At 53.7% G+C, this 13,252-nt stretch overlaps 1 long non-coding RNA gene across 1 annotated transcript in view; it reads right to left on the bottom strand.

Annotated features, from left to right (window-relative positions):
- The window catches only part of LOC131480213 (uncharacterized), a 28,958-nt gene extending 23,513 nt beyond the window's left edge, over positions 1-5,445 (bottom strand). The window contains exon 1 of the long non-coding RNA XR_009245338.1: positions 5,405-5,445. This is a non-coding gene — a long non-coding RNA (uncharacterized LOC131480213). The remainder of the gene's footprint in view (positions 1-5,404) is intronic.
- Between the last annotated feature and the right edge of the window lie 7,807 nt (positions 5,446-13,252).

Raw genomic sequence — 13,252 nt, 5'->3', positions numbered from 1 at the left:
TGCCAGGAGTCAGGAACTTCTCTCCGGGTCTCCCACGCGGGTACAGGGTCCCAAGGCTTTGGGACGTCCTCAACTGCTTTCCCAGGCCACAAGCAGAGAGCTGGATGGGAAGTGGAGCTGCTGGGATTAGAACCGGTGCCCATATGGGATCCTGGCATGTTCAAGGCGAGGATCTTAACCACTATGCTATCGTGCCGGGCCCCTACCTGGCTGTTCTTAACCTCCTGACTGCCTTCTGCTTGAGCACCCTGGCAGTTCAGTGTGAGTGCCTGAAAGCCTTGTGCCTACCTGGCAAAGCCACCATGCACCTGGCCATGGTGTACTGCCATGCTGCCATAGCCTGACCAGCTTAACATGGACTTCTCCAGGAGAGGGTTACCAGGGTGAGCCAGATGGCCAGCCATGACCCGACCACAGCCCTGGCTCCCATGTGGACAGGGATTGTGTCCCCTCTCTAAACTTCTGTTTCTCATGGTGCCTACGCTACAGTGTTGCAGTCAAAGTGAGATTAAAGTGTGAAGCCCCAGGCCTAGGAGAGACATTCAGATCATGTCAGAGTCCCTTGGGAGGGGGATGGAAACCATGAGAATACTTGGGTTCAAGGGCAAGAGAGATGCGATCTTCTGGGCTAGAAAGCCAAATTCAATGTATGTTATAGTTGAGTTACCCACCCTTCCCAGCCATTAATCTGTTCGAGTGCTAACACCAGTAGCTCAGCATATGACTGTATTTGCAGACAGGGTCTCCCTAGAGGTCACTAGGCTACAATGATGTTGTTAGGATGGTCCTAATCCAGTATGTCTGTTGCTCTTCTGAGAAATCTGGACACAGGGGCACACAGAGGCCGGGTGACGTGAGAACACGAGGACAACTGTCCACATGCCAGGGAGAAGTTTCAAGAAACCAATCCTGGTGTCTTAAAAAAAAAAAAGTAGTTATTACAGGCAGAGTGGGATTTACAGGGAGGACTAGAGAGAGACCTCCCATGTTCTTGCACAAAAGGAAGCTGGATCAGGAAGGGAGCAGAGAACTGGAACCCAGACGCTCGGATGTGGGGTGCCAGCATTGCCAACAGTGGTTTTGCTCAAATGCCCAGCCTCCAGAAATGAGAGTATCTGTGATTTAAGATACTCGGTGTACAGGGCTTGGCTATGTCAGCTCTGGCTAACGAATACACACATGTGATGCACAGAAATGGCTTTCCACTCTGCCTTCTGTGCAGCAGGTTTAACGACATTATGCCCGAGAGAACACCAGGCACACAGTAGGCCCTTAAGAAATATGACCTTTGCCTCCTGTCCCAGCCTGGACAGGGCAACGGCAGGCAGGGAAGCTGATATTCCTGAGTCATCCTGTCTCAGCATGAACCCGAAACACCTGGCCCTCAGTCCCTCCCTCCTCTTTCCACAGATTGCCACCCTGCCCTAGCCTTCAACAAGCAAACCTGGTCCACAGGAACCTTGGCCTCTGCCTGTCATGAGCAGTTGAACATCCTGGCATAGTTTCAGGGATCGCAGAGAAAAATGCAGAGGAGTGGCTGGGGGTGTTTTGGGGCTGGAGGGCCTGGGCCTTGTGGGTGGTGGTGCTTTCTCAGCATGTGTCTTATCTGATGCTCTTAACAACCCTCTTCACACAGGTAAACTGAGGCTTGGTGGGGTGAAAGGACCCCTTCTCAGCCCTCTCCAGACACAGGCCTAGGTGCTTCCCACTCCTTCCAGGAATGCTGGGCATCCTCAAACCTAACCTGCAAGTCGCAGCTGGGTCAGGCAGGGACTGTGTGAGCCACCGAGACCAGGTAGTGAGAGGCTGGGGAGAAGGGGAGGCCCTCTCCACCCTGACAGCTGCCTCAGACCCTCCATACATGGCACCTACTGTGAGAGCTTCATAGCTCAGTAATGGTTGCTGAATCCAATTCCTGGAGAGCTTGGAAGCGCTTGTGGGTGGGAGAGATGTCTGGCACTTGCAGGGGGCCCAAGGCTGCCTGCAACTACCTCCCTCTTCCAGCACCTGGCAGCTCTCAGACAGGAAAGGTAGCAGACCAGGGGTCCTGGAACTTAGCCCTGGCCCTGTCCCCTGGACTTGTCTGACCCCTCCTGCCTGCAGCTCCCAGCTCAGCAAACATGGTTGAACTTGTTTTTGGCAACTACCTGTTGCCACCCACACATACGCAGGCCATGGTATTTTCCAGCATGGTCTCTCTATTACACTTATCCTGCAGTATGTCAATCATGTAGCAGGTGTGGTGTGTTGTCATCTGCTCTACCTCCTGCAGCCCAGCCACACCTGGCACACAGGTGGCTCAGGGAGTCTTTCTGGAAGGGTGGGCGGGAACCTGAGGATCCTTTGTGGTCATCCCTTTGGAGATGTTGCCCTCAGCCAGGGACAATTTTGCCTTCCAGAAGCTTCTACCCTGTGCAGGAGCTAGACAGACACCATGATAGTACCTTCTGTACTGTCATGGAGTGGGGAGGCACTTGGGCTGGGGAAGCTAGGGCAGGTAGCATCTGCTTCAGAGGACCAGGCAAACTTTTCTGAGAGGACACAGCTGAGAGGTGAAAGGTGGGAGAAAGCTGGAGAGACCAGGGAGGGGAAGCCCATCAGGAGAGAGGCCAGCAGTGCAAAGACACAGGGGCGTCGCTCACCAGAGTCTGTTTGAGATGTCAGTGAATGCATGATTGAGAAATGGATATGGAATGGGGCCCAACAGGGAACACTGGGGTGGACAGGAACTCAGCTGGCAGCAATGTGCCACCACTTCCCAAAGGCCTCCCACCCACCAGGAGCAGGGGCTACCTGGAGCTTCAGCTGTTGGCCAGGGGGCTGCAGGGGTTCCCACGTAGGCACGCTCTCCCTTCCAAGCCAGTGTCCCTGTATTTGTCTCTCTCTGTCTTGGTACTCTCCTGGGACATTCAGGGCTTGAGGTCACAGCTGGCCATTTCAGAGAGCCTATGCTGCCCCAGGTAGTTCACTGACCCCGGCGGCTGGTTATGGTCTACAGTGGCACTCCATTGTAAAATTGCTCCCAGAATATGAGTCCCAATTGCACAAAGCCTAAGGCTGAAAACTGTGGGGTAGTCAGCCGTGTGCTTCTGGCTCTCGGTGGTCAGTCCCTGGTGCCTTGCAGGGTCTCCCACCTGTGACTGGACAGGACAGGTAGGACATGGGGCCTCCTGGACCCAGGATGGGCCTCTGAGTGGCTGTCTGCCAGCTTCTTCTGTCTTCTTGAGTCCCTGTAACACTCCTGCCGGGTGGGCAACTGTAGCCCCTACCCCCCACTGAGTGGTGGCAAAAACACGGATGCAGAATGATCTTCAGACAGCTCCTACTCTTCGCCTGCTTGGGGCCTAGAGAAGGTTCCTCTGGCTCAGAGCCTCTCACCTGCTACCCACGTGATGAGGAAATGGCCAGGGTTGCTGGCAGCCCTTCCCAGAGCCCCTCCAGAAACGGTTCTGGCCGCATGTACGAGGAAAACTAGGGCTCCAGGTAGGGACTTGAGCCTGGGGTCACCAGTGTCGCGTGTCATCCAAGACCTCTGTGCAGGCCTCACAGCAGCCGGAGGAGCTATGCAGCGTGAGGGTGGAGATGGGGCTGCTCCTAGCCTTCCTCACATTAAGCTGTGGCTGGACTGGCAGTGGACAGGGCCTTCTGGGAGCCCCAACAGGCACCATGACCTTGGGTAGGGCTTTTCCCTTTGGGACTTGGGATGCTTGATTTGAGATGGCAGTGGCGGCGAGACAAGATCTGTAAGCCAGATGCAGTCACCATGGCTGAGTCAAGGCCTGGCTGGATCAGACCTAAATGGCTCCTGATGCTCTCCCCTAACTCCACCCAAGGTCCCTCCTGGGATGTCTGGGTTGCTCCAGCCAGACCCACCGTACATTTGTAGCAATTAGGAAAGGAGTTTCCAGCAGCCAGGGACGGGGCAGTGTGGTCAGTTGTCTTCTGGTGTGGGGAGGAGAAATTCTTTCTCCTATGTGTGACCTTGGCAGGGGCTCCTAGCCTTCCTACACATGAGTTTCTACACTCAGGTCCTGGTCTTAGCAGTAGTACCCCACTGCAGAGAGGATCTTGGGGGCAGGTGATGAGGAGCCTGGAGTCGAATCTCCAGGGATCAGGGAAGACATGAGGCCAGGGAGGACATGAGGCAGCAGAGAGTCGAGCCTCCCAGTGCACAGCTGACATCCCTGAGGGGCTTCCAGAACCCAGCCCTGCTGTCGGGAGCACTGGTATGCTGCCCAGATCTCACGACCTCCCCATCTATGGCCAGCCCATAACCAGAGATGGGTTCCCAGGGGGCTGTAAAGGTCCAAAGTGTGAAGCTAGTTCCTGCACGTCCCGAGCCCCCCTGGGTGCTGGCTGAGGCCTTCTGGGGTCACGGACCCATGCATGCCACTGTGCAGCCCATGCTGTACTCAGGATTGTTCCACAATCAACCTTGCTATCTTCATTCTCTGCCTGAACCCAAGCTATAACAGTTGTCTGTGACAGGTGCCAGTGAGGACAGGGTGGTGTCCCTGCTGCAGGCAGCTCTCTTCACTAATGAGAAGGAAGTGGGAGGGGCCATCATTGCCACTGAGAAAGACAAGCCAGGGGTGTAAGGCTGGAGGTAGTGGGAAGGGAGGGCTTGCTTGGGAACTTAGCAAGGACACAATGATCGCCTAGCGGAGCGACTGGGTCTAGGAGGGATCTTGGTTGCCGCTCAGGTGCCTCCCTGCGGCAGCTGCACAAAGGGATGCACTTGAAGGGTGTGCTGAAGGTATCCAGGCCAGGAGCCATTTCAGGTAGAGGTCCAGGAGGCAAGAGTGGACATTCGTGTCCTGGAGTGGGGCTGACCGGGAGCTGTGTGTCTGGGTTAACTGGCATCTTGTACCCTACAGGGCATTTACTCATCTCTATCTGGTACAGGGCACAGTTACCACTCATCAGAAGGGTTCAGTGTCCTGCAGATCCTTGCTGGGTGAGATGTTAACTCCTTGATTCCTGGTCCCGCGGTGGGAGTGGCACACAAGGGGTTTTGAGTAGCAGCTGCTCCCCAAGTGATGAGTTCAAATCATGATGTGCTGCTGCCTCCTCAGGAATCCCAAGACCCTGTTGGGCAGATACTATGATGCCCTCTGGAAAAGAGGAAATCAGGGCTCTGTAAGGTAACAGCAAGTTGGCAGGACCCACACAGCTCCCTGCATCACAGCAGAAGGGCTGCCCATAACAGAGTGCCCAGAGTCCTGCCTTCACCTTTCTATCCAGCTCCCTGCATATGCACCTGAAGGCAGCGGGGGAGGGCTGGAGCGCCTAGGTCCCCGGCACCCACAAGGGAGACCCCGATGCAGTTCCTGATTTCTGGCTTTAGTCTGACCTAGCCCTGACTGTTGCGCACTGGAGAAGTGAAATAGCAGATGAGAAACACGTGTGTGTGTGTGTGTGTGTGTGTGTGTGTGTGTGTGTGTGTGTGTTAGCTATTGCTCTGCTTTTCAGGTAAGAAACCAGACAGCTCCTAAACAGCAGAGCTGGGGTTAAGCCAGGGCCACCCAGCTCTGCCTGGGAACCTCAGAATCCAGAATTCTTATCTGTCTAATCAGAATTCCTTCCCCTCACTCCTCAGTCACTTCCTCTGGTGAATTCCAAAGCCTCTCTGATCAGGAGCCAGCACCTCCTTCCAAGAAGCTGTGCTGGGAAAGACCAGCCCTGCAGGGGTGGAGTTGGGTGGGATAAGCCTGGCGGGAACTTTCAGGCCTGGGGATTCCCCAGCCCTGAGTTTGAAGCCCAGACATGATGGAAGAGTTCTGGGGTAGCAGTGACCTCACCAGTGGATGGCAAGCAGGCTGGCTTGGATGAATGTGCAGCTCGTTCCGGCCCTGGCCCTATGCAGCCCACTGTTCGCTCCTCTGCTCATTTTCACTTTACCCTGACAGTGCCACAGTTTCAGCAAAGCTCAGTCTGAGATTCCAAATAGAAAATTCAGATAGAAACCATTCATGGAGCAGGTGTTTGGCACAGTAGATTCAGCTGTGGCAGAATGCCTGGGTTTTGATTCCACTTCAGATTCCATCTTCCTGCTAAAGCACCTGGGAGGTGGCTCAAGTACCTGGGGAAGTCTTTGGTATCCTCTATGGTGTACCAGATGGAGTTCCTGGCTTCTAACTTTGATCTGAGCCAGACCTGGCTATATATGCAAGCATTTGGGGAGTGAGCCAGCATATAGGAGACCTCTGTCTGTCTTTCTGCCTTACAAATAAAATAAATACAGACTAGAAAGAAACAAAGAATTCACACATTTTAAGCCACTTGCTACTCTGAGTAACATGCTAAACTGCACTGATCCTCTCTACTCTGCCCAGGGTGTGAGTCATCCCTTTGATCAACTTTGCTGCCCTGGTAATTAACTTCCCATGAATCACCGAATAGTCTTCCCAGTGATTAGGTACATTGCCATGGTATCACAGGGCTGGTACACAGAGCCCAGGACCATCTGGGACCTCAGACACTTTCTAGGGGTCTTGGGACAAGTGCCCCATGGACCAGGGGCAGACAATTGTATGTGGAGAGCACGCCGCAGTTGCCCTACACCACTGAGTCCAGCCTCACCCTGGTCCAGGTTGATGACGGAGTTGGGTACAAAGTAGATGGTGATAATCCAGTGAGACAAACTCACTGGAGCAGGAAGGGGCTGTTTCGGGCACCCCTGTGTTCCTCCTGGGCTGGCTTAGGGGATGCCAAGGGGCTGTTGAGGCGGGAACTCTGCAGGGATGCTTTGGGCTGGGGTCACAAGCCAAAGGCGATACTTTGCCCGTTGTGGCAGCCACCCATCTGGCACAGCAGGCGGGACTCAGACGCTGCAGCTGTCTCACCTCTGCCACCTTCTGCTTCACTGTGGCTCAGGGCGGGGGCGGGGGGGACTCGGTTTCCCACAGGATGTTCTAGCTGTTTTCTCTACTGTGAGCCAGAACACCCAGCACTGGTTTTCCCCTGGGTTCCGCTCAGGGAGTGTATAAAGAGCACTGCAGGGCCAGATCCAAGGGGCCAGCCCTGCCTGCAGCACCCAGCACGCTGGGAGTCTAGTGGCCTGGCCAGAGAACCTGGCTGCTTCTCCCTTCTAACCCTCAGCCCCAGGAAGTGTGGGGGGGCGCAATTCTCGAAAACGGGTTCTTGCTGCTCTTCCCTCTCCTGTCACAGTCCTGTCTTCATGGCCACAGGGCTGTGGTCCTCAGAAAAGAAAACTGAGACCATCCAGGTCTGCTGAGGTCTTGGGCACACCTTCAAGTGGCCAGAAAATCATTGCCCAACCATTTCCTAGCTGATTAAGTGTCCAGTGGGGAACATCTTATCTGTAGGTTCCTGCCTAATCAGGAGAGGTGAGGGAATGCTTAAAAGCCCAAGATCCTTCCTCAAACCTTTGGTGTCTCTCTCCCCCTTCCTTTTCAAGAGGCACCCCACCTCCCAGCTCTTCGGAGGTGCTTTCCCCTTCCTCTCCCTTCCCTGCTCACCTGGTCCCTTCACAAATAACTTTTCTGTCTGCAAAAGATTCCTGGCTTTTTATTTCTATAATAAGCTGAGGAAAAAACCCACAGGGCTTTTCTGGTAGCAAATACAACTCCCTGAGGCCATCTGTGGAAGAAAAATCAGGGGCAGAAGAGAGACTGGGCTTTTGTGAGCACCCACTGCATGCCAGGCCTTGCACGCGATGCCCACCGTTCTAGATGGAGTGGCTGAAAAAAAGAAACACAGCCAGGGAATGATGGTGATGATGATGATAGTGATGATGATACTACCCCAACAGGGAGACCCTTGTTTGGAGGAATCCTTATTGAAAACCTGGCTGCTCCTTCTGGCTCAGGCCGCATAACAGCATCATGTCCTCTCTCTGATTCCTTGGGAGCCATGTGAGGGAGAGGAAGAAGTTCTTATTTTCATTTCAAAGCAGAGGAAATTGAGGCTGAGAGGAATCAGGTGACTTGTCAAGGGCTCCCAGCAAATTGGTAGTGGGTTCAAACCTTGAACTCAGAACACTTGCAAAGGTCCTTTGATTTCTGGCCTTGAGCCATGGCCCACTTCAGCCTCTGGACTGTGCCCTACTTTTCCATGACTTGTGATGACTCATGACATGCTGTCTGGTGGTTGGGAATGCTGGACCAGAATGGGCTGTGCTGCAAAGCGCCAGGTGGCCTTGGCTGGCTCTCCCCATCTACACCTGCTGTGTATACCTCAGCATACATGGAAATCTCCTGCTAATTGTGCCTTATCTGTTCTCCTGGGGTGGCCCTGGACTCTGAGGGGGACGTAGAAACCATCCATTAAATGTGGGCACAGGGTCTGGCCTGTGTGACTGGCCTGGAGGCTGGGGCAGCACAAGGGCACCATGTGAGCAGGCCCCAGACTGTCCCTAGCGTGGCACAGCATTCTCCCAGCAATGTTCTGCATCCTCCCTGCCGCAGTTTCAAACAGGCCTACCAGGGGAACTCAGGGCTCCCATGGTCTAAATGCTTCTTAACAGAGACCTGTGGCCTCTTGACCTTCTCTTATTGGAACTCCTGAAAGGTTAGGGGTTGCAGCTTGCTGGGAGCTGTAGTGTCTCGGGCTTTTCCCGGTTGGCAGTAGCCATTGGAGAGAGCTTGACCTTGCTCCCCACAACTGACTCTAGTGAGAATCTGGGACCACCAACAGTCGCACAGGACAGAGCCCCATGGGACCTGAGATGGCCATGTTGGCCCCCCTGAGCTCACTGCCCCTTGTGAGTTGAGCACCAGCTCCACCCAGGAAGGGAAAGGAGCAGCTCCCAGCCCCAGGGAGAGGACCTGGGCAGCCATAACAACAATATCCAAGTTGACCTCCTTGGTTTACTTCAGGTGACTCAACCCAGGGAGGAGTTGTGGGCCTTGTCCTGGTATCTGGTCAACCAGCTACAGAAGTAGTAACAATTTGGCCTACCATGTGCCAAACAAGAGGCTTAGCTCTGCATTCACTATCATGCTCAATCCCCATGACAGCTCTGGAAGTTACTATTCGAGCTCCCATCTGACAGCTGAGAAAATGCAATCTTCGCAGCATTGTGAAACATATCTGGTTTATACATCAGAAAAGTAGTAGAGCGAGGATTTCAGGCAACGAATGTGGGCTCCTAACCAGCGTCGGGCATGGCTGCCACTCAGCCCACCAGCCCTGCCACAGCAGACAGATGGCAGCAGAGAACAGGCTGCACTTGGGACAGTACAAGGTGGGCTTAATAAAGGGACCATCTGTAAAGGTGAAAGAGGGGAAGCTGGAAAGGGGGAACCCCTCCACAGTGTCCTGCCTGTTACTTGACTTAGGAACCCAGTCCCACATGACCCAGAGCCCAACGTGGTCAAGCGAGCCCCAGCTACACAAACAAGGGCTATGCCAGAGCGAGAACCAGGAAAAGTACCCCTAGGGCCGCTCCCTGATTCCTGCCTGTGAGCTCCTCTGGGCTTGATCTAACCATAGCCAAAGGGCACAGGAACCTGCTGGTGCCACCCTCTCAGCACGGGGTAGGATGGGGAAGGGAGGGACGGGGGAAAGCCACTCTATCCACCCTCCACCCATGCCTCACACCATCTGCCTTCCTGCCTATCTCACCTGGCGTGGGCTGGGCCGAGCCTCCATTACTGCAGGGATGTTAGTCCAGCATAATAGACACACGTGCTCCCTATCAAGGCTTCCTCCTTAAGGAGCAGGTGCCGGATGCTGGGGACCAGGAAGTGTGTGGTCTAGATCCTGCCTTCAGATTGTACAAAACCCTTTTTCTTTTCCTCTCTGCCTCTCAAATAAACAAATAAAAGTTTTTTAAAAGAAAAATTTCCTGAAATTGCCATTTTTAAAAATATGTATTTTATTTATTTGAAAAGCAGAGTTACACACAGGGAGAGGTCTATCTACTGGTTCACTGCCCAAGTGGCTGCAATGTCCAGAGCAGAGCTGGCCTGCGGCCAGGAACTTCTGGGTCTCCCATGAGGGTGCAGGGACCCAAGCACTTGGACCATCCTCTGCTGCTTTCCCAGGCCACAAGCAGGGAGCTGGATGCGAAGTGGAGCTGCCAGGGCTTGAACCAGTGCCCATATGGGATACCACCTGCTATGCCACAGCGCTGATGCAGAAATTATTGATTTGATCAACTGGTTTTTTTTCCCTAAAAAAAATCAGTTTATTTGAAAAGCAGAAAGAGAGCAAGTACTTCTATCCACTGTTTCACTCACCTAGATGCTTGCAATAGTCAGGGCTGGGCCAGGCCGAAGCCAGGAGTTAGGAATTCAATTTAAGTTTCCTACGCATGTGCAAGGGCCCAATCACTTAGCCATCACCTGCTGCTTCTGGAGGTGAGTGTGTTAGCAAGAACCTAGACACTTGGATTTGGGACATGGGTGTCCCACTGGGTTATTAAACCTCTGTGCCAGATGCCCACCCTGGCCAATTATTCTTGAGACATTCCTTTTTGGGGGCACAGAAGCTGTAGTTGTGGGAGGAAGGACCTGCTTGGGCCTCAGTGGCTTTGTCTTATCAAATCCATTATCTGCCATGCAGAAACAAAGCCATGGGCATGTGAGAGCCAGTCCCAGCCTTTGAATCTCCAGGGCTCCTATGTTCCACAGGGAGTGGGCAGAGCTCAGTTGTGCCTCCCTCTGGGCCTTGCCTTCCAGATGCTAGAACTTTCAGTTCCTGGGTTGTGAGGGCCTGGAGAGAAGCCACAGCTGGGCACTCCTGCCCGCTAGGCCTGTGCCACCCCCAGAGCTTTAGCCAGGCCCTGTGGAATGTGCCTGTACTTCTGTTTTCCTTGAGGACCCTGGCTTTGCTGCCTCCCATCCCCACATGTGATCAGGACCCACTCCCCAAGTGCTTGTTTTGTTGCTGAGCCCGAATCCATCTGAGAGCTCAGACTTGCTGTGAGCTAATGAGGCTGCTGAGCGGAGGGCACCAGGCCTGGCAGGGCCATGAGAATGCACAGGGAGTTGTGGGCTGAAGGAGGTCTGTTTCTCATTCCTCCTGCATGTCCAATGACTCCTAGCACTCAGCCTGCCTGCTGCCCAGCAGTGCTGGTTCCCCACACAGGGACATGCTGTCAGTCCCAGACCGTTTCATCTGGCAAGGAAAGGGACTCTGGCCTTGGACCCTCCACCTCGAGTTATCTGTGCTTTCCCAGAAGGTGGACTTTCAGAAGAGTTGTTTCCTAAGACTCTATCCAGTTCCAGGCATTTTGGATTTAGATTCTGTGACATGTGGAGACTCTGTAATGCTCACAAAGCTCTAAAGCCCCTGACGGCCAGAGCTAAGAGTAAGTCTGGAGAGATGCTGGCAACAGGGCTGGTGGGGGTGGGGTAGAGGAGGGCATTGCAGCGGTGGAAGTGAGTGCCATCACGGCCGGAAGTGACTGGAAAGGTGTCCTTGCACCCTGTGCTTCTGCCCGCCTCCAGACCTTAGATACAGCCTGGGTTGACTGGGCAGAGAAAAGCCCTGAGCTGTCAGTAGGGACCTGGAGGCAGCCAGAGCTCTGTCCACCAGTAGAAGGTAAACCTACAGGTACAGTATGTGCCCGCAAGGGCAGCCCATGTCCTATCTGCCATGAACAGCTGCCATTCTGCTCTGGTGGGGGGAGCTGAAGGTTGGAGGGGGGTATCCTGCACCCTCCCTCCCCAGCTGAATTGGTAGCAGGTCATTCCTCAAATGTTACACTCCTGGCTGGCTGTGTAGCCATGGGTTTTGGCTTCTAGTGTGTGAACACATGTGTACATATTGGAGGAATCCGGTTGGGTAAGACTGAATGAAGGGCCATTAGGTACCTGGGAGATCTCTGTCTGTTCCTCTGCCTTTCATATGCAAGTAGGAAGCAAGGCATTGTTTTCACATAATACACATTTTCCATGAACTTTCTGAAGACCCCTGTTGTACAAGAGCTTCCATGATTCCAAATACCACAGTCAAGGAAGGGAGACCCCCCCTAATGGCTGTTAGCAGTAGAGTGGCCATGCCTTCCCAGCTAGAGTGCTGTGAGTCATTGCTCTAGGCAGTATCCAAGGATGTCACAGACCTACTGTGGAGCAATAACGAAGGGCAGCTCAGACCTCATGCCATGCAATTCTGTATCTGTAAAGGTCTGTCATGAGAGAACTCAGCAATGATATGATTCATACTATAGTGCAAAGAGCTGACCATGTCTGCACATTAAAGGCAGAGCCTGGAGAGGTCACAAGTCACTCTGTTGGGTGGAGGGGACATGGGAGGAATTGCAGGCACTGTGGCTTCTTAGCTAGATTCTCCTTTGGGCAGCACCAACTTCGGTGTCTCTGTGCACCTACATGATCACCTTGGCTCAGGGCCAGGGGTGCCCTATTAGAAGGATAAAAATTCTTTCTTGACAGAAGTTACAGGCAGACTTTTGTGGTTTTCCTTACAATGCAGCTGGACCCCAGAGGCCCCCACCATCCCAGCAGAGTGAGTGTCCCTGGAGAAAGGGGTAGTGGGTCAGGGCTCTTGGGAGTTGCCGGTGTCTTGGGCTCTGGGGTTGCCTAGGGATGACAATAGAGAAAGGGACACCCTACCTGCTGCAGCATTCAGGGCCCAGGCTTTGGGGTTTGGGGGCAGGAGGGAGCAAGACTGTGGGACGTATGGCTACCGTTTGAAATATATGGGCAGGGAGGCAAAGCCCCCAAGGAGGGGAGAGCTGTGAGATGGGGGGAGGGAGTGTGATTACCATGTAATTACAGTGTTTTGTGAGCTGTAAATTAAAAGTCTTTGGACTCCTGGACCTACCCAGAGGAGCAAAGGGGTCTGCAGTCTTACCTGTAAGAACCTGGTGGTGCCGAGCTACCCCACTATCACCCATGGTCTTGGGCCAAATGGGTAGGACTGCCAGGCAAGGTGCCCTGTCCAGATACTGTGTAGAGACTCCAGAGAGGCCAATGGTGGCCTCGCAGAAGGCCTGCCTCACCTACTGGGTCACAGGGAGCTGTGATAGTGACAAGGGTTGATGGGACACAGGTGCCAGCCCACTGGCAGGAAAGGGTAGCTGGGGATAGGCAGTGAACTCTCTTCCTACAAGATAGGTTGCCAGGTTGGAGAGCTAGGCCAAATTCAGCTGTAAGTTAGGGGGAAAAATACATGTAGACAGGGTCCCTGAAGGCTATTTTGCGGCTTGTGATCACACATGAGTTGGAAATTTCTATGTAGAAGGAAAAAGAATGATGTTAAAGGGCCCGGTGCGGTAGTCTAACAACTAAATTCCTCACCTTGCATGCGCTGAGATCCCATA

Source organism: Ochotona princeps, chromosome 4 (assembly GCF_030435755.1).
Source record: "Ochotona princeps isolate mOchPri1 chromosome 4, mOchPri1.hap1, whole genome shotgun sequence".
NCBI classification, from domain to species: Eukaryota; Metazoa; Chordata; class Mammalia; order Lagomorpha; family Ochotonidae; genus Ochotona; species Ochotona princeps.
The sequence above is the reverse complement of the archived record's forward strand: the minus strand, read 5'-3'. Positions and strand labels throughout refer to the sequence as shown.